The sequence below is a fragment of the Chlorocebus sabaeus genome, chromosome 24, assembly GCF_047675955.1.
Source record: "Chlorocebus sabaeus isolate Y175 chromosome 24, mChlSab1.0.hap1, whole genome shotgun sequence".
Taxonomy (NCBI): domain Eukaryota; kingdom Metazoa; phylum Chordata; class Mammalia; order Primates; family Cercopithecidae; genus Chlorocebus; species Chlorocebus sabaeus.
In genome coordinates this window covers 8,531,370-8,558,688 of record NC_132927.1, presented here as the reverse complement: position 1 = coordinate 8,558,688, position 27,319 = coordinate 8,531,370, and the positions used below count along the sequence as shown (strand labels likewise).

Genomic DNA, 27,319 nt, shown 5'->3' with positions numbered 1-27,319 from the left:
TACCTGGGAAAAAGCCTTCAGGCAATTTTGTTCCTTGAGAGTTACCCCTGTGTCTGCTTACATATTCAATACCTGTGGGAAAAATGTGAAGCTAACTAGATACAGCATTTTAACACCTGTGTATGCGACAGACTGTGTGAACTGAATCTGTATTAGAGAAGTAAATGCACATTTTAAAATATGGAATTTCCCTTGACAACATTGTGTTTTAACTATGAATTTTAATATTCATTGGCCCTAAAATCCCTTCTATGAAAACATTTTCCCAAATTAGAAAGGAAGCATAGGAAAAACAAAATTTGATATATAAATACTCATTTTACACAGCCATTTTTTTACATGCCCTTCCAAATCCCATCCAAGCCTCCTCTCTGAGCCTCATCCTAAACACATACTCTCTATACCATCATTCTCCTTATATATACTCCTTTTTTTTTTTTTTCTTTTTTTTTTTTTTTTAAGACAGATTATCACTCTGTTGCCCAGGCTGGAGTATAGTGGTGCTATCTCGGCTCACTGCAACCTCCGCCTCCCAGGTTCAAGAGACTCCCATGCCTCAGCCTCCTGAGTAGCTGGGATTACAGGGGTGCGCCACCACACCCAGCTAATTTTTGTATTTTTAGTAGAGATGGGATTTCGCCATGTTGGCAAGGGTGGTCTCAAACTCCTGACCTCAAGTGATCTGCCTGCCTCAACCTCCCAAAGTGCTGGGATTACAGGTGTGAGCCATTGCACCCAGGCCTCCTTATATATACTCTTATACTACACTTGCTTAACACGGTGGGCACCCATACTCAGGAATGCCCTTATCTATACACAGCTGAAATCCTCAGCCACTCCTCAAAGCTCAGGTCAGATTTTACTTCCTGTTTAGACCCTGAACCCTGACTGAATTAACTGCACCCTCATCTACCTTCCCATAGCTCTTTGTACTTACTGGTACTAATTAGGTGGTTTTATAATTTCTCTGACTCCCCATTATCTTGCTCTGCTATGTATATCCTGCACAATCATGGCACAATCATGCCACTGTGTAGGCATTAGATCAATGCATGTTGGATTAGTGTTATATTCAGGACACTGCAAGAATCTCTTGGTCTTATAATCACTACTTGTCTGGACAGCTCCCAAAACATTGCAGCTAGAATGACGACAACACTGTTTGGATGGATCACGGGACACGGCCTTGAGCAATGCCTGATGGCAGACTCCAGAAACAGCTTCCTGACATCCCTGAGTAGAAAGAGGGACTGGGAACACAGGGAGAGTAGGTCAAACTGCATCTGTCCCCAGTTTCACACAGGGGCCAGCTCCTTGGGGAATACAACAGCCAGAGTTTTTGCCAGAGGTGCTTCCAATTGCTTGAGGAGACAGACTTACACATGTGAAACAACCTCAGAGTATATGAACAAATAGTAAATCATGATAAAAAGCATTATTGCTTTAGGAATTCAGAGAGGGTTATGACCACAGAGAGCTAGAGAAAAGGCAAAGGTTGTAAGAAGAAACTGGGGCTTTAATGAGGTGTGAAGCATGGGCCAAGATAAGCAGAGATACTGCTAGTCTCCCCAGTTCTTTACAGTTGATACAGTTGTTCCTGTCTAATTTAAGGAGGAAGCAGGGCAGCTGGATTAGATTATAGTACAAGACTTACTTGACCACCGATATCCCACAGGTCTGGAATTGGAACAGAAACTCTCCTAAAACCAGGGCCAGGCAGGCTGACCACCAGTTAGCCCTCTGCTTACATTCTGAATAGTCTAGGTCTCCACTAACCACTCCAGATCACCTCCTGTATCTTAGGCACTCTGCTAGGTGCTTTACACACATTGTTTCTAAGTCTCACTATACTTGACAAGGAAGGTACTGTGAAGAAACTAGGACCAAGAAAGGTTAGGCAAGTTTCCCAGGGCACAGAGCTAGTGGGTGGTGGGACTGAGATTTGAACCCAGAAGATCTAACTGACCCCAAGCCCAAGCTTACCAACATCCTATCTGCCTTCCTCATGGGAAAATCCTCCAGGGGAAAAAAGGTCTTTTAAATCCTCAAGGGGAAAAAAGGTTGCTGCTTTGTTCTATTGTGAACATTAGTGTGAATAACAATGCCAGTGTTGTAGGCCATGGAGTTAAAACTCGCTCCTGCCTACTGGAATTAATTCCAAAGACAAATGATAATTGTGCAAAACAGAAACACATTCTGGTGCTGAAGCCAGCCCTATGTAATCCCCTTGAATTAGGATGTAGTAACTTTACATATCAACTTGGAGAATTCTCTGATCAGACAGACTTTTATTTCAAAATTAAAAAAAAAAAATAACAAACCCTTTCTATCTAGGATAACACATCTCTTGTTCAGTAGAGTCCCCATCCAGCGCTGACACTGCATTTTCTCCCTCTCTTCACCACAGTGCACTAGCCACACTGGATACTTGAGGCTGTCCTAGACATGGGCTTTAACAAAGCTGGAAAAGATTCAAAGAGCAGCTAGAAAGATCATGGAGATAGGAGGGCCTTCATGAGAAAATGTCTAATAATATCAGTTCTATGATTTAGAGAAAGGGAAGCCAGGAAGTAGAAAAACATGACCCAGATCTATCACACAATCAAAAATTATATGGGGTGATCTTAAGCTCATTTTTACCAAATCCCAGTCGCTTAGAAACAAAACAGAACTTGGTGACTCAACAGGACTTAGGTGAGGGCAGACATGGAAGAGATGGCTTAGGATGACTCCCAGTCTCCACCCTAAGGGCAGGGACTGAAAACAATGCTTAATTCCAGACAGGAAGTTCAGAAAGGATGAGATCATTTCAGGTGTGCTAAGTGAAAAGTGCCTGTAGAAGATTCAGGAAAAGACATACAGAAAGGAGGAGAAATACAAGCCTGGATCTGGGAGAAAATAACCAGAGGCTAGAAATCTGAATTTATGAGTCAGCAGCACACGGCAATAGCAGAAGCCATCAAGAAGCATAGATCATCCAGAGAAAAGGTGGAGACTCAAAGATTTGTCCCTTCCAGTCTGGTACCAGACTCATGGACTCAACAGAGTTATTTTATTTACGTATTTATTTTTAGAGACAGGGTCTTGCTCCATCACCCAGAATGGAGTGCAGTGACGTGATCACAGCTCACTGTAGCCTCAGACTCCTGGGCTCAAGCAATCCTCTTGCCTCCGCCTCCCTAGTAGCTGGAATTACAGTTGTACACCACTACACCCAGATAATTTTTTACTTTTTTTTAAGGGACAGGGTCTTGCTGTGTTGCTCACGCTGGTCTCAATCTCCTGTACTCAAACAATCCTCCCTCCTGAGCTTTCCTAAAATGATGGCCAGGCCTGAGCCACCATATCCAGCCTGAGAGTAATTTTAGACCAAATAAAACATTCTGGCACTATTCTGGGAGCCAGGGGCATTCTTCTCAGCAAGCTTGAGAGGCAGGCATTATCATTTTTATTTTACAAACAAGGACACTGAAGTTCAACAAAACTCAGCAACTTGCCCATAGTCACGATGTTGGCAGTAGAGAAGCAGAATTCAATCCCAAATCTATCTTTCACCAAGGACCCTGTGTGCTCTTTGCTTCACTAGTTCATTTAGGGACTGGCTCTCATCACTGAGTTATAAAAATAGTAAAGACTAACATTGTTATGATAACGAACAAATTATTGGAAACTGTTATCAAAGTATCATAAAACTGTTAATATGTGGCCATTTTTTGACAACAAAAATGGAAATTCCATACAGTTTGACCTGACAATGGCACATTCACTTGTATTTTATGTGAATGTCTAGAGCAGCAGCGTAAATTTCTAAAGAAATTCTATGCCCAATAGGAAGAGTAGAGGGGAACCAAATACTTCACCCAACTCATTAACAGCAAAAATATGTTGTGGCTAAAAAGAGAAAAAACAAATAGAAACACAAATTTGCAAGATAAGGAAACTCTAAGAAAATTTTATTGTGAAAGACAATAGCTTGTTAGTTTAAGTGAAACTTTATGTGTTGACTTTAGGTTGACCACCAAAAGTATTATGAAATATAAGCTAATAAAACACACAAGTGTGAAATATAAATGGTATATAAACACTATTGTCTGAATGTTGTGTGTTCCTAAAATTTATATGTTAAAATCCTAATCCCCAAGGTGATGATATTAGGAGGCAGGGCCTTTGGGAAGTGATTAGATCATAGGGTGAAACCCTCATGGATGGGGTTAGTGCCCTAATAAAAGAGGCCCAAGAGAGACTCTTTATCCCTTCCATTATGTGAGCACACAGCTAGAAGGTGCCAGCTGTGAACCAGAAAGTGGACTCACCTGACACCAAATCTGTGGTACCTTGACCTTGGACTTCCCAGCTTCCAGAACTGTGAGAAATAAATTTCTGTTGTTTGCAAGCTACCCAGTTTATGGTATTTTGTTATAACACTCCAAATGAACTAAGATAATAAATTAAAATATGTTTTCATCTACATGAGCACACTAAGGACATTTAAAATATTCTATGGAACAGATTTTTGGAAAATCCTAAGACTAAATAACAATGGAGAAATATGTAGAACCCTGTAAATGAGGCACAAAATACTAGAGCTATCAGGAAATAGAAATCATTTAAATTTTACCCTTTTGTTTTACTGTGGAGGAAACCAAGATTCAGGAAGAGTATGTCAGCAGGAACTAAAAATTCAGGTGCCTTACTCCCAGTCCAGTGCTCTCTGGAATAGATTAGAATAACATGCTATTTGAACACAATAATGTCTTTGTACATTGCAACTGACCATGCCATATATTGCAGTTGTAAGAAAATTTTCATGAAGTATAATTTTTATTTTGTAGCATAAGGTTGTTGAAAGTAAGTATATTAAATATGTTTTATTATCATAAAATAATGCTGTGAGTTTTAAATTTTAACAACATGACTTTTTCTTATTTAGCTTGTTATGACTATGGTATAACCAGAACACTGCCTTCTCCCAAGATGTCCTTCTACTGCTTTTGGATATTGTTTGTCTTTTTAAAGAAAAAGGCATTCTAAAAATAGGATACTGTCAAAATGGTTTGAATTTCAAGGAAAAAAAAACCCTAACACCTGCTCCCTGAGAAATAAATACTCAGTTCGAAAGCATGACATTTAGAATATGCCTTTGGTACAAAATTCAGCTGCAGATATCCACTACTAAAAGATTGTTTTGATTCTAATTCAAAGTAAGTATAGAATTAGGCTATCTTAATTAGTCCCTTCATTTATGAAGCTGTATGTTCTTCTGGCCAAACAACTGTATCATTGTGTTCCTGTGCTTTGCTCTATTTCTCATTAGAGTATTTTTAATAGCAACAGAGAAGGACTCACTGTCATGACTTATCAGTCTCCCTATCCGAAACTTCCATCAAAGAGTCTTTCAAATTCTACCAATCCATCAGTCTGAGATTTACAGCTGGGAATTCATGATTTAAAGGAGAATAAATAACCCTATTCCTGAAGGGGACCCAAATTCACTAAAGAGAGAAAGGAAGAGACAACCACCAGTAAAAGAATCAATATATCTTTCAAATGACTTGTGAAACCCCACCTCCCCCATTGAAATCCTTTAGAGAGGAGGACATCAGAGCTTCCCAGACAATATCCCTGCTTCCAATAGAAGAATTTACAATAATTGGATGGTACATGATACCCTAACCATCAGCCACAAGAATTTCTTGGCACACTATCTGGAATAGCAAGAGTAACTTAAGGGTGTTTAGTACCTTGAAAAGGACCACTGCAAAAGAGAATTAATTTTTTATTACTGCATACAATCATGTTGCCTCTCTCACAGGGTTATGTGGATTCATTTACTCTTGTAACAAATGTTTATTGAGCACCTACCATATGCCAGGCACTATTCTGGGAGCTAAGGAAACATCAATGAACAAAACAGACAAAAATCTCTGCCCTTATACAAGTTATATTATACCAGGGAGAAACAAACAAACAACAAGTAAAATGTTTAGTTTGCAGAAAGTGATAAGGGTTATGAACAAAATTTAAGTAGAGAAAGGAAATTAAATGAAATAATATATATGCTTGACACAGTATAAGCATTTAAAATATATTAAAGAGTTCCTTCTCTTAAAAACTCTAAAAATGATGTTCTTAGTTTCAGGGCTGGAGTTGAGGAGAAATTGCATTTTCTTCTTGAGAGAGTGATAATTTTACCCCACTACTTCTAAATATGTGAAATGATAACTTTTATTTATCAAATGCTCACTTCGTGCCAATAACTTTACATAAAATACTTCATTTCATCTTGTAAAATGGATATTCTCCTTACATATGGGGAAAATGAGGTTCTAAGAATCTTAAGATCATAACTCTAATAATTTTATAGTAGAACTAAGATTCAAAGGTAAACATACCTGGCTCCAAAATCCACCCTGCCGGGGTCTGTTTTTGTTCAGTGTTTAGGTATAGGGTGTCAGGAGATGGAGTAAGTCAAGAAGGGAAACATGACTATTATTCTCATGGACTGCCTATTCCCTGCTCACCTCCCCCACCACTAATCTCTTGCTTAGAGAATTTCAGTCTATATACATATGTGTAAATTGCTGGATGTTAGGATTCCAAACCCAAAATGTAATCGTCCTATTTGATGCAAGCTATTGCAAAAAAAAAAAAAAAAAAAAAAAAAAATCACTTTAGATTTGGGTATGTAACATTTCCATCACCATTTAAGGTTCTAGAGTAGACTTTTTTTGAAAGCTTATTTTCTCCTCAAGCTGGTTGATAGCACTCAATTTACTACTACTCGTTTGAGTATCTGAGCATATATGGTATTTAGACAGGATGGTGCTAAGGTCTAAGAACCAGAGAAAAAAACATCACACCAAAGATAATAATTTATTTTCTTAAAGAATTTTTTTAATTCTTATATTTAAAAAAGAAAAACAAAATATATGGGTGTATTCACCTTTACAACAAATCAATCAAATGATATTAACTAAAGCAAATAAAAAAAGGAAAAACTCTTTAAGTAAACAACAACCAAAAACAAACAAACAAAAAAGAAAAAAACAGAGTAAAACATGTTTTGTTTTGTTTTGTTTTGTTTTGTTTTGTTTTGTTTTGTTTTGTTTGAGCCAGGGTCTTGCTCTGATGCCCAGGCTGGAGTGCAGTGGTGCAACCATGGCTCACTGTAGCCTGGACCTTCTAGGCTCAAGCAATCCTCCCCGCTCAGCCTCCTGAGGTGCTGAGATTACAGGCATGAGCCACCATGCCAGGCCTGTTTCTCTTCTTATGCTGGTTATGTTATCTTTTTCTCCATCCTCGGCCTTTCAACCTATTTTCAGTTTAGTCAAAATTCAAATGTTTAAAAATCCTGTTATCAAGTATTTATTACTAAATTAATATAAACTGTAACATCTTAATTCACCAATCTGATTCTTTATTTGTTCTCAGAGGAATCATATCTCTTTTTGTGGTAGTTTTTATTGTTACCTTTGTTTTCAGATCTGTCCTTTTTTCTTGAAGAAGCTGCCCTTCTGAGGCAGGTGTTCCTCTACAGTGTTCTAGAAGTTGTGTGCTCCTACTAGCCAAGCCTGAAGAAATGTTCATCCTTCGGCTTCCTCTTGTGCTGTCCATCTTCTCATCATCACCCCCTTCTTTTTATTTACTTTTAATTTAAAATGAAATGTACCAATAACCCTAAAGGCCAAATTTGTTAAACTGTACTTGCACAACTGTTTTCATGTTGCATATAGTCTCCTACCACATCACATACGCACCTCCCGCCCACTGTTTCACTTATTTCTAGTTGATTCTCCATAGAGGCTGCCTGCAAGACTGACTAATATGAGTTGTAAAGGGTCATTCCCTTTCAATTCACACAAAGACAAAAACAGATTAAATACAAGGAAGTATTTGAATTAACTATTAAAAGCTAAAAGCAAGCAGATGCTTTCCAAGGGCCATATCAGAGAAACTGCAGTATCATTTGGTTTTCCATGGGCTACTTTTATGCTAATGTAATAGGAATAAATAGTGGCAGAGAGATGAGGGCCTCGGGGGCTGCTGGTGGGGAGGACTGTGATGAGTTCAGAACTGTCCCAAAACGTCACATTGATAAGAGACTACCTGGGGTAGTAACAAACTATGAGCACTCAAGATTGAGAAAGCTGAGAAAGGGCTGAGAAACAAGAATTCTGAGTGGGCCAGCAAAAGTAATGAGTTATTAGACAAACACTTAAATCAAGAAATTGGATGAGAACAGAAGATGAAAGAACCTCCACAAATATGCTTGGAGCTCCATGTCAAGGTATGTTCAGAAAAAAGGAAGAACTAATCATGACCATCTATATGCACAGCCCAGCCAACACCATGTTAAATCTATGTCGCGCTCTCCAAGTAATAGATATGTGTGTGCCTATAGTCATCCTTATTTGTAAAATGTTTGTTCTCTTAGCATATGATACTGTACATGGTAGATATTTGATGCATTTGTCAATTGTTGACTACTGGTGAAATTAGCTGAAACAGCTAGTTTTACAGCTTGTACAGTGATGGACATAGTGAGTATCAGAATTGTTCAGGGGTACAAGGTCTTGAGTTCCTGGGGCTTGATCCTTGAAGAAGACTCTATTCTTAGGCTTCTAAGAGGTGGTAAGAGTCCTTTCTGGATTTGTCAGGTTCCTGTTTACTCACACAGTCAAAAAAAATGTACCTTTTTCCTGTGCAGCAAGTGCCATCATTCATACTCATTTTCTAAACACTCTCTGCAAATCTGTAGATTAACAGATTAACACAGCCACTTCTCACGGTGACGTGATGGGTGGGAATGCTTCACCTACCGTAACGTCCAGGAGTCGGTCACCAGCATCTCATTATTATAAACAGTAATGGCAGATCTGGACTTCTGAACATCAGCATGGCTGGAACTGCCTTGCTGGAGAAGGGTTCATTATAAATATTGACTATAATTCCCTTTTAAATTGAAAAAAAAAGAACTTTTCCTGTAGTAATATAACCGCGAATTATAGGCCCTCTGGCCTCCTGGAGAGAGAGAATTTAAAAAAAAAAAAAAAAGGAAAAAAGGATAGTACTAAAAAAAAAAAAATACCCAGACAGCATAAATATGTTGTGTAATTTAAATGAGAGTTAAACAAAGAAGGTGATAAAAGTAATCAAGTAGTAAACAAAGGGCAAGAGAATTAATATAAACATTGAACCAACAGGATGGTTAATTAGCTTGCTTTGCAAAAAAGATTTGATTTCTCCTCTGAAAGCAATGGTGGTGACAAATAAACCTGACCCACCAAATATCTTCAAGTAATATCTTACTTCAAGTAATATCAAAAAATATCTTCAAGGATAATGTAATATATCCCCCATTGCCTATAAAAGAAATGACACTGAGTTCCTGTGCATGCCACTGAATTACCATGTACAAGGGCCTTGCTCTGGGTTGTTTTGACAATGGTCCCTTAGTTTTTCTAAGCACTACAATTTCTGTTTGAATTGTTCCAGAGTAGGAGGAAGCAGGGAGTCTCAAACTCAAACATCTACAGGGTTCAGGCAATATCAGTGGGGGCACCAAAAGGGCCATATGGGACTGGCTACATAAGGTCCACTGCAAAATAAAAACGTGCAGCCTCTTATTTAAAAATTATTTTAAGAATTTCAAGATGGTTACAGCACAGTATTAAACTAAGTGTGGACCCTTCTCAGTGCAGGGCCCTATGCAACTATACAGGTTACACACCCATAAAGCCTTCCCAGCAGCCATACAAAACAAGCTGCAGGCTAGGTTTTGCTCATGTATTAGCCAGTTTGAGAGCCCATTCTAAAGGCTCTACTAGCCAGGTGGGGTGATGTGTACCTGCAGTCCTAACCACTTGGGAGGCTGAAGTGGGAGGATCGTTTGAGCCTAGAATTTCAAGGCTGCAGGGAGCAATGATTGCACTACTGCAATCTAGCCTGAGCAACAGAGTAAAACCCTGTTTCCAAAAAAAATCTGAAAATAAAATAAAGGTTCCAAATTCTCTCCCTACTTCCACTTGTGACTTAAAGCACACCACTGCAAGATGGCTGGAAAAGTTTGGAGCATGCCCCATGGCTGAAGAACAGAGAAAAATATGGCTGGTGGTTTATGAGGAAAACAAAGTCTGTCCTTTATCTTCATCAAGTCTTAAAACTAACTCAGGAATTCAATTACTGACCGGTATGTGCTTGTGGAGAAGAAACTGTATGCCTTATTAATTCAAAATGCAATAGTTCCCCTCATTACCAGGGGATACGTTCCAAGACCCCCAGTGGATGCCTGAAACCATGGATAGCAACAAAACCTATACATACTATGTTTTTTCTTATACATATATACCTATGATAAAGTTTATAGATTAGACACAATAAGAGATTAACAATAACTAATAATAAAACAGAACAATTGTAACAATATGCCAGCATCACTAATCTTGAACTGTGGAGTCATTATTAAGTAAAATAAAGGTTACTTGAACATAAGCATTACGATAGTGAGATAGTTGATCTGAAAACCAAGACGGCTATTAAGTGATTTAACAAGTTGGTAGCATATACAGTATGGATATACTGGACAAAGGGATGATTCACATCCCAGGCAGGACAGAACAGAATGGTGTGAGAATTCATTGCACTATGCAGAACAGCACATAATTTAAAATTTAACGTTTATTTCTGCAATCTTCCATTTAATATTTTCAAACCATGGATGACCATAACCACAAAAGGCTAAATCACAAATAAGGGCGGAGGAGGGGCTACTGTACCTAAAACGCTGTTGCCATAGCCAAAGTCCTATAAGGATCGCTATTCCTCTGAAAAACCACACTCATGGCCCATCTACAGAGTTCAGTCAATCTGATTGTTTAGAGAAATGCTTCCCATTTAAAGCGATACTGTAAGGCACACTAGGGTGATTAGATGAGGCTGAAGGTAACTGGTATACCTGTCCTTGTATGGTACATACCTCCATCAGCAGGCTGGCTGGAATGCTCAATTTAGAGGGCTCTCTGGACAAACAGTTTTTAAAGGTGATGAATATCTTTTATAAAAATAAAAATATCTCTCCTTAACTGATCTGCCATACACATTTCATATTTCCATATGTCAAGTTTGTCAACTGAGATAGACATGCACTATTTGACTGACTATAATTTTATTTCTCAAAATAGCTTATTCCCAAAAAATGCTAATTGCCATACTGGTCTTGTCCACATCCAGAAAGATTGTAATTCAAACCCAAGCAAGAAAAGAAAAGTTATCATTTAATGCAGTAAGTTTACCTCCACATATAAACCATATATGTATATGTACCTATACAAATGTGTACAGATAATGGGCTTTTCTAATAGCACAGGGGATAAAAAGTAAATAGAAATAGTATTGCAGTATTAGAGGGAATAAATTATTTTACAAATTTACCCATTTTTCCCTTCCCCTCTAGAATGTAGTGGGGGAAGAGATTTGCATCTGTCTTGCTCATTGCTATAGATTCCCTGACAATGCCTGGCATATAGGAGATACTCAATAAATACTTATTGAATTGAATTGAATCCATGGGATCAAAACAAATTGCCTTTCATGTGTTCTAGGATTACAAATAGAAAAAAAAATCAGAGACATGTAGCAAGACCACCAACTTCCTTAAATTCCACTGGCTATTTTATTTCCTAATTGGAACCTAACTCCTGTAGTCAATGCACCTAGTAGCTTTGATGCTTTCTGATCAGCCTCTCATTCCTGTACCTCATGCAGACACAAGCTTGGGCCTCTTTGGAGCAGGTTGGGACAAAGGTTAACTTCTTCCTGGAACCTAGAAAAGGCTAAAAAGCCCTGTGGAATAATATTTCTAAGTATTCACCATACTGGAATCAATATCAACATGCTGTCAGTGTGTGCATTAGCCCCACACTCAAACAAAGAACAGCCCTTAGAGCCTAATAATGATGCTGGGCGTGGATAGCTGGGGATGAGCAAGATGATACAGAAATGACTGTATCAGCTCTCCTCAAACACAAGGCTTCCAGGATATTACACAAGACTATCATTCTTGTACTTTGTCAGAGATAGACAGGGTTTGGTTTCAGCCACTGATACATTCAGCAAAATAAATCCTCTATCTTCTTAACCTAAGAGATAGATTCAGGTTACACTTTCCAGACTGTGAGAGAAGTTTCTGCTTCCCTGGCAACACCAGGGAATACAAACATCTTAAAGTTAACAAAGCACCACAAATATAGCTGATAAGACAGGTATATAACAAAGTTGAATCATTACTGACTCAGGTAAGACCTGCTTTGAGTGCAACTCCATCATGCCCACACTTACTGATGTAACATTTTCCATACAGAGATCCTGCTAGAAAGTTATGTCAAGCAAGGGTAGTGGCAAAGGTCTAAGCATCAACTCTTGGTTACTTAAATCTCTAGGTACAAAGTAAATATTCACATCTGATCAAGATTCATGCTCGTCCTTACAGCGAAATCAATCTTAGTGTTGCAAATGATATTTCATTCTACATGTGAAATCTGATTTTCCAATTAGAATGAGGAGGGGTGGGGTACATGTGATAGAGTATAGATGACTGATCTGTATGGTATACATAGTAAAGATGTCATAAAACAGAGATGACCATGGGTAAGCATGTGTGCTGCATGGCCAGAGTGCAATGATTTGGAATCACTTATTAACTACATAACCTTGGCTAAGTTTATTTGCCTGGCTAAGGACTGGTTTTTGCAAAATGTGAATAATAACACCTAATCCTATAAAGTGAGATTATTACTCTCTACTTCATTATAATAATAATTATAAGAGCTAAATAAGATATACACAAAACTTAATTCAGTACTGATACACAGTGAGAACTGAATAAATAATAGCTATGATTGTTATTATGATTATTATTTTTATCATCCCTAAGTGGCCTAGTTATCAGCAAATAATTAACTTCTTTGTAACTTTGTAATTTATTTATGAAAGCCATAACCAAAAGTACAGAGGACATTAACTTCTTGTGAGACTTTGTCCAATAAACATGGTCTTGATGATCTATCATTACTGTGAAACAAAATTCCATAAATTGTAGAAAGTTTCAGTGAGGCACCAATAAACGCAGCCATAGAGAAATCTCTTCCTTCCCCTATATATATACACACACACACCATCCACCTCTTGGGGATATATTAAAACTGAGCCAGTAATTAAGACATGCAGCTAATCAGAGAGCAGCACAGGCTGTGGCCCTCTGCAAAGAAACGAAGAAACAAAACATTAGGATGACAGCTCCCATTACCAGGGCTTTGTTCTCCTGGAGCAAAAAGAGCACAAAAGCATAAAGTTGGAGAACTGTAATTGCATTTTGAACATTTGTGGGGGGAAAAATTACAGGCTTGTCTGAACCGGGAGGATGTTCCACTAGATAACTGCGTCAGTCCACACCCACCAGCGCCCTTCCCCACCCTCAAAGCATGACTCCACTTTTTCTAACACTGCCCTTAAGGAATCTAGCTTTTGTGACTTCCAGTAATTGAACAAATCAACCATGATGAAGCAGCTGAAGAGCACTTTAGACAAAAGAGACAAGAATTAAGCAAATAGAAACCTCATTAAAATGCTGCCTTTTGCTTTTTCTTACTCCTAGAAATTCATGTTACCAAACAAGTCTTTCTTGGTTGCTCTTCTTCAGAAATAACACTTTAAGAGAATTCTAATAGGCACTAAGTGATTTTCTCCAGATTTATAATCTAGCTATGAGACATACTTTCCCTTCCCCCATCACCATCTAGCACTCTTCCCTGTCACCTTAGAGCTTTTGACTTAGATGCATTCACACCCAGCAGTCCCTCAGAGCTTTCTGCTCACATTATATGACATAAAAAAGCAGGCAATGAACAATTCATGCTCCTAAGTGCTTGTGATAAAGCCAGGCTGAGCTGACCTCTCCCATCCTATATAGCTGCATGTCAGAAACATAAGCTTAAAGGACTGAGAGTAGCAAGCATGCGTGATGTGGTATAAACAAACAAATTAAAATCTGAGGCCTTTCCTCTGGCTGGTGCCTAATGGTACTAACATGCTCAATTCTGTGCAAAAATAAATAAATAAGTAAATATAAATAAATCACTCAAAGCTAGCTAAAGTATTGCTTTTCCTGCTTTCCACAATACATCTCTTTAGCCTCAATAAACAGACTAAAAGAAGAGGAATTCAATGGTTGCCATTCTTTCATGTAAGACTTTTTGAGTAAAAACTATCAATTTGGCAGCATTAAGCCATGAGACCACTCCCTGATTCTAAGTGGACATATTGATCAATTGAACTGACATGTGCCTCCTCCTTTCTCTCCCCTAGTAGCAATCAGCTGCACCAGGGAAATCCATTTCATTTCCCAAAACAAAAGACAACACACCACTCCTTATCTGGCCCTGTCAGACTAATTTTTTAGAAAAAAAAAAAAAAATGAAGATGCCTAAAAACAGAGCTAGGAGTTGAAATGAAAATGATACATGTTTAGAGTTTTGGAATTGAGTTGAGGTTATGACTGAGTGCAGAGATCTGTATTCCCTACAACCACTGAGGACCCTGATATTTATTCATCATACCTAGATTTTTGTTAAAGTTAAGCAAGGGATGGCAACACCACTGCCACTTCAGAGGCTCTCCCCCAGGTTACCCTTCACTGCAACTGCCGCAGAGAGGAGACTTGTTCCTTTCTCAGTTACAAGTCAGTCTGCAAACAACTCCAGCTATTTCAGAGACCAGCTAGAGACGGAAAAATATGTGGCAGTCTTTCAACTAACTCTGAAGGACATGGGTTGAAGAACTACCATATAGATCAAAAGGCTCAAATAATTTCATTTGTGTTAGGTCTTTATGCTTTTAATAAATTCTGTCTTGAATATAAAAGAGATCCCCTTTCACATCAGGGTTATGTCAAATGCTTATTCAGCATTTGTTCCTTGCCATGAAGAAACTGAAACCCAACCGAGGTAAATACTGAATTTCATACTGCAAATCACTGAATATTTCATATTTCACAAGAGCAAAGAGGGGGCCAATTAGCTCTGCCTCCCAAAAAGAAATCTATATTTTTACAATGCTTAAATACTGTTAACTACTCATTTTAAAGCTTATTTGGGGTTTTGCCATTGAAAATCATCTTATGTTTATGAAAAATTCTGTAAGAACACTTAAAAATAACAGACAGAGCTGGAGCAAGAATAATTCTACATATTTTAATTCCTGTATGACTCTTACAGGCCTTTGTCTTAACCCGGCAGCCTGAAAAACAGATTTAGGTAAAACAGCCCTTCTTTTCCCAGTCCATTTTAAGCAGAGACAACATCCCCCAATCTCCGCCTTAGCAGACACCGACTAACCAACAAAACAGCCATGCAATTAAGGCCCAGACATTTAACACTCACCATCTCCTGATCCCACCGTCTTCTTTTGATGTTTACAGCACATCTGTAGGATGCAATACTAGGAGATGCCTTGTTTGACCTGCTGCATGATGCTGTGACATCAGTTCAGATGATGCAGCTCATTATGGGAAAGACTGCTGTTGCTATGGCAACTGGGATGTGCTAGGAATCCTTGCTGCATTTCCAGTGGAGCCTGAGACAATACGGAAGCCCTGTAAGAAACAGACGATATGCAAAATTTAGACCAAAGGAAGAGGATTCCTCATTGGACTAAAATCCATAGGTTTAGAAGGGATTTCCCTGAAAGCATTTTGGAAAAAATAAAAATTATCTCCCACTTTGTTGTTAAACATTTAGAAAAAAAGGTAGGAGGAGAAAATAGAATTAGTACTAAGCAAATAAAAACTGAAATGTATAGTGTTTCCTTATTAGACAATTTGATCACTTTTTCCTCCCTGGTCAGCACTGGGATAGCTTTTTTAAAGTTATTAAAAATAATTTTTGCTCATCTGTCAAAGACCAAAAGAACAAAACAGTGAGCATAAAAATAATTTAAAATGGAATATAAACAGCTGACCAAATGACTCTCTCAAGTTAACAAGTTTTAATTCTCAAAACATGGGCAAACCCTTGGCCAATGAAGTCTGTCCTGGTCATTTTCCCTGATGAACACCAACCCACAGAACCTTCTCATGCAGAGTAATCCCAGTTTTCACCTGGTCATCAGATAGGCAGCAAAGGGAAGTTTGGAATCTAGAGGGCCATAACACACCACCCTCAACTTCTAGCGACTCCTCCTTTGGCCTGCAAGCAACCCCTTCCTTTGACGGCCAAAACGCATGTCAGTCTTTTCTGGGATCAAACGTAGTGATTGGAACAAGTAGCAGACCTGCTAGAAACTTCCTAAATCATTGGCATTCCAAACATTGGGGTCTGTTTTCTTCTTTTCTGAGCAATAAAACTGCCTACCACACAGATTATTCATGCTCCTCCCCACCCCCAAAAGCTGGAACTGGGTGACAAGACATAGTAAGGTATTTCTCCAGCTGGTAAAAGAAAAGCAAACCTAAAGCAATCACTTCTTTCCAGTCCTGAGCAGAAACAAATATCATGTGGTGAGAACTGGGGGGAAGGAGATATGGACACAGCAGCCTATGTTTTACATATTTAATATTTGCAGGCCATTAATAGAGAAAAAAAAACACAATCAAGCTGACCTGTATCCACTCTGTCTTCACAACTCTGAAAAAGAACAACATTCCAAAAGTTTAAAATATAATGAGACAATTATGTTGTCTCCTCCTGCTTGAGATTTTAAAATGACACTGTTAACCACCAGCATAGGGGGTGTGGGATGAGTGGCAGAAGGAATTCAGGCAGTGTCTCTGTAAATAGGGGCTAAAAAAATGCCTGAGAAGTGCCAAGATCCCAGCAGGGTGCACCATCAACCTCGCACAGAGCAACCCTGCCCTAGATGGGAAGACAGACTTGTTCTTGCTTCACCCAAAGAGGAATTAAGAGACCAAAGCAGGAGGTGAATCTGCCTGCATAGGTCCTCAGTGGCATCAGCAGAGCCTGACTCCCCCACTTTATCTTAGACCTCAGACCACATGCCACACACAAGGAGAGAAGTAGTAGGCAGCTACCCCAGTGCAAAGAGCATGGATCTGAGAGTGAGGAAACCCAACTGTAAATGCCAGGTCCTCCTAGAGCATCTGCGTGACATCAGGCCAATTGATTAATTTCCTGGGGCCTCAAGTTTTTCATCTGCAGAGAAGATTGATTTAGCTAATAACCACAGTTTTCAGGTTTTTCATTAGTAATATAACCTTTATTTTAATGATACAGATCAAAGCTGGACTGCCTTGGTTGAGGCAAGATAAGAAGCCCAGAGCCCAGACTGATGAGCCATTCTCAACCACTCCCTCCAACTTCATTTGCTATAAGCTGACTCTTCAAGATATCTCTGAAGAACCCCTCAGCCTCTGGAGAAGATAAAAAGACGTGGATCTATTATAGAACAAGATTAGTCTTTCCAGAGCTAAAATCCACATGCTACAAAGAGGAGAGGACAGGGTGGGAGCAGGTGTTCCAGATTTGAATATGGCTTCTCAAGATGGTACGAATCTTGTTAATCGTCTTTTCCAGAAGCAAGTCAATAGTTTGGTGGGAAGAAATGGATGACTCATCAAACCTGAGGCCAGGTCAAACTTTTAACAACCTGAACTAGCTAAATTGCTGGCCCACAAAATGGCACTCACCAATGAAACGGAAGTGGAAGTGGAAAGCATCACCTCCAAAGGTGGCTAAGACCAAGTGTCTCTTCTTCATATTTTCCTGTCCTGCTAGCTGGATGCAAACAATCCAGTGGAACTCTGAAGCCCAGAAAGATAATGGCCACACATTGTGGATGGAGCCTGGGTCCCTGAATGACTGCATGGAGCTCAACCATCCTCTCCTAACCACCCATTGACCTACACTGGGCTTCAATGAGTGAGAAACAAACCACCACCAAGATTCTGGGGTAGTTTATTCTGAATAAATTATCTATTTATAGACAAAATTAGAACAATTTAATTAAATATAATAAATTTTCTAACAAGATTATATTATATATCATTATTTATGATAAAGTGACAGTGTCAAAAACATGTTCCTTTACTGCAGACTTTCTTTTTTTATTTTATATTACTTTAAGTTCTGGGATACATGTGCAGAATGTTCAGGTTTGTTACACAGGTATACATGTGCCATGGTGGTTTGCTACACCTATCAACCCGTCATCTAGGTTTTAAGCCCTGCATAAATTAGCTATTTGTCCTAATGCTCTCCCTCCCCTTGCTCCAACCCCTCGATGGGCCCCAGTGTATGATGTTCCCCTCCCTGTGTCCATGTGTTCTCATTGTTCAAATCCCATTTATGAGTGACAACATGCAGTGTTTGACTTCCTGTTCCTGTGTTAGTCTGATGAGAATGATGGCTTCCAGCTTCATTCTTTTTTATGGCTGTATAGTATTCCATGGTGTATATGTGCCACATTTTCTTTATCCAGACTATCATTGATGAGGATTTGGGTTGGTTCCAAGTCTTTGCTATTGTAAATAATGCTGCAATAAACATACATGTGCATGTGTCCTTATAGTAGAATGATTTATAATCCTTTGGGTATATACCCAGTAATGGGATTGCTGGGTCAAATAGTATTTCTGGTTCTAGATCCTTGAGGAATCACCACACTGTCTTCCACAATGGCTGAACTAATTTATACTCCCCAAAATAGTGTAAAAGTGTTCCTATTTCTCCACAGCCTCTCTAGCATCTGTTGTTTCCTGACTTTTTAATAATCGCCGTTCAAACTGGCATTAGGTGGTATCTCATTGTGGTTTTGATTTGCATTTCTCTAATGACCAGTGATGATAAGCTTTTTTTTCATATGTTTCTTGGCCACATAAATGTCTTCTTTTGAGAAGTGTCTGTTCATATCCTTTGCCCACTTTTTGATGGGGTTCTTTTATTCTTGTAAACTTTTTTTAAGTCCCTTATAGATTCTGGATACCACCTTTGTCAAATGGGTAGATTACAAAAATTTTCTCCCATTCTATAGGTTGCCTATTCACTCTGATGATAATTTCTTTTGCTGCACAGAAGCTCTTTAGTTTGATTAGATCCCATTTATCAATTTTGGGTTTTGTTGCAATTGCTTTTGGTGTTTTAGTCAGGAAGTCTTTGCCCATGCCTATGTTCTGAATGGTATTGCCTAGGTTTTCTTCTAGGGTTTTTATGGTTTCAGATTTTACATTTAAGTCTTTAATTCATCTTGAATTAATTTTCATATAAGGTGTAAGGAAGGGGTCCAGTTTCTGTTTTCTGCATATAACTAGCCAATTTTCCCAGCACCATTTATTAAATGGACTGCAGATTTTCTAAGAGTTTTAAATCTGCTAATATGCATTGAGACTTTCCTGTAGAAATATAGTATGCAGTATTTTCCTAATTTATATTTAACCACAGAATCCTTTTTTCACAGACTAATGTTCCATTGGCTGTCCATCTATACAACACAGTAAATATGACTGTAAACAGCAATGAGCTAGAACACCACTAAACCTCCTATTCAGCCTGGGGCTACAGAAGAAGGAAAAAATAAAACTTCTCTCACCTTCTGCACAACTCAGTCTGCCTCCAATCTTTCTCTGCCATCCTGAACTGACAAGACAGAAATCTGGTAGTATCATTTGCAGACAGCAACATTTATAGAAATGTTTCCTCCTGGCCGCTTTTTCCTATTTGTAAGTAGGCGTTGGCTATAGTTTGAGTGCTCCCTCCAAAATTCATGGGTTTGGTTTCCTGGGGTTTTTGTTTGTTTGTTTTTGTTTTGTTTTGTGTTTTGTTTTGTTTTAAGAGGAGGCATCTCAATATGCTGCCCAGACTGGATTCAAACTCCTGAGCTCAATGAATCCTCCTGCCTCAGCTTCCCAAGTAGCTGGAACTAGGCTCATGTTGAAACTTAATTGCCATTGTGATGATATTTAAGAGGTAGGGCCCTCATGAATAGACTAACACCACTATCATAGGAGTAATTTAGTGACTGCAGGAGTTCAGCCCCCTTTTTCCATCTCCTGCATTCTCACCCTCTCTCACCATGTGATCTCTTCCACAATGTTATGATCCAGCAAGAAGGTCATCACCAGATGCAGCCCCTTGATCTTGGACTTCCAGCCTCCAGAACTGTGAGCCAAATAAACTTCTACTGCTTATAGATTACTCAGTGTTAGATATTGTTATAGCAGCAAAATATGAACTCAGACAAAGCTGAATCCCAAATTCTTATTATTTCGAAAGCAAATTAGTATTATTTCCAAATCATCAGCTCATGATGCAAACATACATCTTGTGTTTGCATATTAGAGTTCTTAAAAATCTTAAAGCCATTTCTGAAAATGCAGCTGGCCTGCATCTCCTAGTATACAATGAGAAAATTTGTAGATCTGAGGAATGTGTCTGTTAGTTAAGGAAGTACTAATGGATTTCACAGCTAAGCCCCTAAATTACTCTAGCTAAATATAATTGTGTATGTCTTATTCATTTGAACTCTAACTGAATATTCCTGACTACAGATGACCTTCTACATGGTCATTTAAGACCTCTCTCTTGAGGTTTCACCTTCCTCTAATGCCTTAGATTCCTGGACATCAGTTGACCAGAAGTTGGTCAAATGGCTATACCTATTTCAAGATAAGCTGGAAAATAGAATTTAGCTTTGTGCCATGAGAGAAAGGAAATAGCTAAAATGCACAGTTATCCAGTTCTGCCACATCATGAGATCAGGAATATGATCCTTGCTTCAGGCTGCATTTTACATATGTGTCTGAAATACCTTCAGTGAGTTTTCTTAAGTTCAATTGAACATTCAGGTGTATAAGACTATCACAGCCAACATTTGGCAGCAGCCTACTCAGAGAGTTTGCCAACAGAGCAGCATCAGGCATTCCTCTTCTCTGGAGTCTTGTGGTAATCCATGGAACAATCTATACAGTATCCAAAACTATTCTATCTGGCCCCCACGTGACAGTTTAAGAACAGAGGTAAGAACACATTAGGCAAGTTCAAGAGTGCCCAACCTTGAAAGCCTCATTCCTCACAGAAAACAGTATCTTTGTAATAACTTTATAGGCATAACTTCCAGATCCCTCCAAGAGCCACACCTGATTACAAGAGTCACTGCACCCAGAGAAGCCCAAAACTACAGCTTCCTCTTAGAATTTATAGTTATCTCAAACTAGCTACTAAGAAGGGCTTACTCCTCATCTCCCATTTCAGATGTAGCCAGGGAATATGATGAATGGAACAGGGCCATGACAGAGTAAACAAACAACCCCTCTTGGAGAGCAGAGTCAGAGCCAGACCAGGTAAATCCCCCTTCTCCAAGGCAGTCATTTTCACTAACCAAGGGTCATTTTTACCCTAACCAATGTTACCCAACAACATGGTTGACATTTTACTGTTTTCAAGGGAAAAGAGTTAGAGAGTAAACCAAAGGTCAAAATCTGATGCAGAAGCAGAAAGGGTTTAGTGAATCCTCTACCAACCGTGCCCAATTCTGGCTTTAAAAAAGACCTTCATTCACAAAATAGAAAAGTATTCAAACACTCTAACCACATGCCTATCTGATCAGAAGCCCATGCTGACTATGGATGCTGCTTCAATCTGTACACTTTCTATACTTTCTGAGAGTATTTGGAGGCCAAAAATATTTGGACATCAGATATTTAGGCACAGTGCATATATGTGGCTGCTATTGTTGTTGAATGCTCAGCATCCCTCTGCTTTATGTAGGTAGCCATGTAAAGAAGAAATTATTGCCTAATGATTATTAATCATTGGCAATCAGAACAGAACTTGCAGCAGTAATAATGGTATACAAATTCAGTTATTTTGTTGCCTAATGTTTGCATTTATTATTTCCTCTTAAGATATCACCTTCTTCTACATTCAAACTTACATGCTTTCGGTGGGAATCTAACCAAAGGAATGGAGTATGTGACCCAATCAATCTTAAGCTAATCAGTTTATTACATTCCCCCAACCCATGGAAATTAGCTCACAGGTATACATGGGATACCACTGAAGCCACTGAGAAGCAATGAAACATTTTACTGAAAATCGCTATTGGCTCCTGATTTTGAATAGGAAAGGATGTCAAGTCTAAAGTTGCTCATCCATTTTGTATTCATGAATGAAGAACCTAAGAATAAAGCCAACACAAGGAGTAGAGCAGAGCTGAGTTGAGAAAAAGGAACACTATTCTCTCACCACTTGTGCCAGAAATCAGCCTTACTCTGGTTCTGTTGGTTATGAGTCCAAAAGTCCCTGTTTCTGCCTAAGGCAGTGTATGGCTTGGAGGTTCAGTCACAGTAAACAGAGGCCTACCTGATCGACAAAGTCATCTGAGAAATTGTGTAATGTATAAGTAGGCACCATACGATGCAGCATCCTAGGAAGGGAAAATAAAAGCTCTTAGGTCCCAGAGGGGTTCACAGCCTCAGAGCTGAGACCCCTTCAAAGGGTTAGGTTCAGGGCCAGTACGGTTAAGACCTACTCACAAGGTAGATGCAAGATATTATCCTCCTTTACTCCTGAACATTCCCAAATTTACGATAGTGCCCACCATCTCAATGAGCCTGAGTTCCATTCCTCTCCTTTCCCAGGCAAAATTCCCATCGGCAAAGACGAAAACTTCAACAATCCCAGGGAGGGTAGATCAGATCTTGAACGAACATTAGATTTGGAATCTGAAGTGGACCTTGGGGTGATTTTGCCCACAGAAACTTGCCCTAACCAGTTCAGAGATTTCTCTGACATCCTTCTGAATTCAAGATTTCCTCCTGTCTGACTTTATAGAACTTTATAGTGTTTTTACTTGTTTTTGTTTTTGTTTTGTTGTTTTGAGACAGGATCTCTGTTGCCCAGGCTGGAGTGCAGTGGCACAATGACACTTCACTGCAGCCTCAACCTCCCAGACTCAGGTGATCCTCCCACCTCAGCTTCCTGAGTAGCTGGGACTATAGGCGTGCCAGCATGCCCAGGTAATTTTTGTGTTTTTTTGAGAACAGGGTTTCACCATGTTGCCCAGGCTGGTCTTGAACTCTTGGGCTTAAGCAATCTGCCTACCTCGGCCTCCCAAAGTGCTAGGATTACAGGCATGAGCCACAACACCTGGTCAACCAGTGTTTTGCTGTTTCATTTTGATTTTAACTCCAAACATTTGACAGGGAACCAAGTGGCTTTAATGTGTTAATGGAAGCACAATTGTGCTGCTTTATATAGGCAAAGGAAAACACTGAGGATGAACATATTAGGCAGGAGTTTACAAGTTTTTTGAACCCTGCACTGGGGCTTTCCTGTTTTAGCATTCAATGTTTTCATAGGTCTTAATCTTCCCTCCTCAAGTAGGCAGCTCTTTATGATACTGCTATTTTGGTCACACTCCTAGGCATAAGTAATTTCTTAATAAGTCCTTCTTAATTCTTAATTTTTTTGAGAAAAATAACATTATTTCCATTCCAGGCAATGATAAGTTTCCTGCAAGCTTTCTCTTTATCACCCCAGTGTTTGAAATGTTGTAAGACTCCACTAAGGTTTATGTGTGTAAATCTTTATCCCTTCCTTTACTGCCTAAAATACCAAAATATAATTTGCTAATGAAAAGATTAGACCTAAAATGACAAAGCAAATCAGCAAGAAAACACCTACTATGTGTCATCAGAGTTCTTATTTGCAGGAAATAAAGTGGTGCTCATGATACCTGTTTTCAAGTTATTCACAACTGTCTTGTAACTAACACAGCAATTTCACCCCACAAGTTATTTTAACTTAGTCTCTGCCCCTTACCCAAGAAAAAATATTGATAATCAATCCTCATTTACAAATATTATCCCAGCATAAACACAATACACTCTAGAAAAATGGAAATTTCCAAGATAATTTTAAAGACGCTCATTTTTTAAGGAAAATTAATTATATCATGCTTATGAGGTAAAAATCCTTCAGTAAATAATATATTAAAGGGTACACTACAACAAAATCACAGCAGCTCCAACAAAAAAGATTTATTTACAGGATAGAAATATTTTCTTTAGCGAATCATCCAGTTTGACAAATACACTCTTAAAAATCAGCTCTATGAAGTATAGGGTTGTACACCATTCACAAGTCTTTTCATTTGCTAGGGTTCTATGAAATAAACAAGAGCTGAAATCCTACATCCTATTATAATTATCAACTTCCTTTTACCTCTAGCTGAGACTTTATATCAGCCTGCCTTGTATTCCACTAAACAGATGTTTGTCACAGAAACAACTTCAAGCTCCTTTGGGTCAAGGACTGTCTTCCAGAGTAGCATAGGTTGTGTAGCAAGCACTTGTCGGGCACCTCGCCTAGTAAATGCTTTTTGTCTGAGTTTGCCAAATTCAGCAATTTAATCCTCCATCCCATTCTCCAACCTCTGGCCAGTTAAAGACGTTCAATCAAAAATTCCAAAACCGGCCAGGCACAGTGGCTCACACCTGTAATCCCAGCACTTTGGGAGACCGAGGCGGGTGGATCACCTGAGGTCAGGAGTTCGAGACCAGCCTGGCCAACATGGTGAAACCCTGTCTCTACTAAAAATACAAAAATTAGCTGGGTGTTGTGGTGCATGCCTGCAGTCCCAGCTACTTGGGAGGCTAAAGCAGGAGAATCACTTGAACCCTAGAGACAGATGTTGTAGTAAGCTGTGATCGTGCCACTGCACTCCAGCCTAGGCAACAGAGCAAGACTCCTTCTCAAAAAAAAAAAAAAAAAATCCAAAGTCAACAGTCAAACATAAACACGTGTGCATATAAATACATACACATATGCATATAGATTTAAAAACATTAGTGACAATGAATTTCTGCATATATTATCAATCTTTCCTTCTCATTCTAGTCAATGACATCATTTTATATTTGTTTACTAATATACTACTGAAATAAACATTCTATCAAGGTTCTTATTATGAAAATATTTCACAGTAATACAAAATATTATTGCTTCATAGAATTCTTCTGAAAAGGATTACACAGACACAAACATAAAAGTAAATATGTAATACTCGTAAGTATACATGTAACAAAAAGAACATATACAATAATATATACATTGAGATATAAAAAGAACAAAATCAAGTAATAAAATCATTGCTTTACTCAGTTCTATGTTTATAGTGCTTACTTACCTAGCTCTTATTTGGAAGTTGGCCAAAGAAATCAACATTTTTCCCAACAATATCAGATTGAAACAATTTGGGACCTGTTTTACTGGTGTGTTGACTTGGCTTAATGTCTTTTTTTTTTTTTTTTTTTTTTTTTTTTTGAGACAGAGCCTCTCTTTGTCACCCAGGCTGGAGTGCAGTGGCCTGATCTGATCTCAGCTTACTGCAGCCTCTACCTCCCAGGTTCAAGCGAGATTCTCCTGCCTCAGCCTCCCAAGTAGCTGGGACTATAGGCATTCACCACCATGCCGGCTGATTTTTGTATTTTTAGTAGAGACAGGGTTTCACCACATTGGCAAGGCTAGTCTCAAATTCCTGACCTCAAGTGATCCACCAGCCTCTGCTTCCCAAAGTGATGGGATTACAGGCATGAGCCACCACACCCGGCATTGACTTAGTGTCTTAAACCACCTAAGAAGTGTGGCATAACTGAAGCATACCCACTGTGGTTGACCAGCACCAGAATAATGTTTGGTTCAGGATTTGAATTGTTAATGGGATGCTGTAGAATATCACTAATATACTACATTGGATAAGTTAGACCGAAGAAAAGGATGATGCCCCAAGGTGAAAATGAGCCAGCCTATTTACATACGTGATATTTCAAGTGTTCATCTTAGAACAGGTAAATACTAAATCCCCACCCCCACCCAAAGAGGGGCCACTCTGAGTTCCTGAGGAAGCGCTGTTTCTGATGCTCTGTGAGGCTCCCATGCACTGCAGGCTTTGAAATCAGCTTTGGAGTCCTCTTCCTCTGCAGACACCAGCCTTATGAGTAACTGTCACTCAGATGGTGGGATGTGAGGAGAATCTGAGTTTAGTTTGCCCTACGGTCTCCCTCACAAACCTGCTTTGGTTCCTAAATTACCTCAGAATTCAGTCCCATCAGTTGGAAGCTAACGAAACTTTTAAAGGAGAGGTATCACCGTCGGCCATCCACAACCATGGATATCTGCAAAGCAGCACATGCTGTGGGAAAGATACTAACTAGACTAGTGGGAAGGTAATTAGGTTGGAGCCCCAGCACTAACTAGCCACAGGAAATCAAAATAACTGCTCTGCTTACCTAACATTGCTATCATCCACTAAGAAGTAAAAGGCTGTATTTGAGCTTAAAGGGAAAAGGGAAACCAGTAAAGGGGAAGAGAAAAGCGCAGAAAAACGAGGGGAAAAAAGGGGGAGAAAGGGGACTGAAAGGGATTAGGGAAAAAAAGGAGGAAAAAAGGACAGGGAAAAGGGAGGAAGGAAAGGAAGGAGAAAGAAGAGGGTCAACAGGGGAAAATGGAAGGGGACAAGCAAAGAGAAGGGAAAGAAGTAAAGGTTGGGGGAGGAATCAAAGAAGGTAGGCTTTAAAATCTAAATTCCTTTCTGCACGTTACTCCCACCTAAAATCTGCCCTTGGGCAAATAATTTATCTGGACTTTATGTTTTTTCCCCTCTGGGAAATGAGGATAATACCTGCCTTACAAGATTATTATAAAGATTAGCAATCATACATCCATTCAACAAATCTTTATTGCGCATCTACTATGTACCAGTCACCACTGTTCCAGGTGCTTGGGATACATCAGTGAACAAACAGGCCATGATCCCTGTCCTTGGGGAGCTCATATTCTAGTATAAGTTAAAGGATCCAGCATGGTGCCTGGCATATGTCAGACATGCAATAGATATTGGTTAATATTTTCATCGATACCTTATAATAACATATAAAGTGTTATGAAATATAAAATATTATTAGCCCAAATTAATCAGATTAGCCAGATTGCATTCCTATGGAGAAATGAAACTTAGAAAAGGTAAACTTTGATGTGCAGTGTAAGAAAGGTCTGGCAAACCAGATGGTGCCTGGGAGAGAGACTGAGGTAGAGCCCTGTGTATCCCCAGGAAGGACAGCCCTGCGTCATCAGTAGGAGAAAATTGCTCTTTGACCAGAAACATCCACTGTGGACAATTAAATGAAAAGAAATAAACTACCATAATACAGATGCTCCTTGGCTTACAATAAGATTACACCCCAATAAATCCATTGTAAGTGGAAAATATCATAAATAGAAAATGCATTTAATACACCCAACTACCAAACCACATA

The 27,319-nt window shown here is 39.0% G+C and overlaps 1 protein-coding gene across 2 annotated transcripts in view; it reads right to left on the bottom strand.

Moving 5' to 3' along the window:
* Positions 1–27,319, bottom strand: part of AKAP6 (A-kinase anchoring protein 6) — a 636,231-nt gene that overhangs the window by 501,755 nt on the left and 107,157 nt on the right. For both annotated transcript variants that reach the window (XM_073010910.1, XM_073010912.1), the window contains exon 2: positions 15,435–15,646. The gene's annotated coding sequence lies outside the window, so the exon portion shown is untranslated. The remainder of the gene's footprint in view (positions 1–15,434; positions 15,647–27,319) is intronic.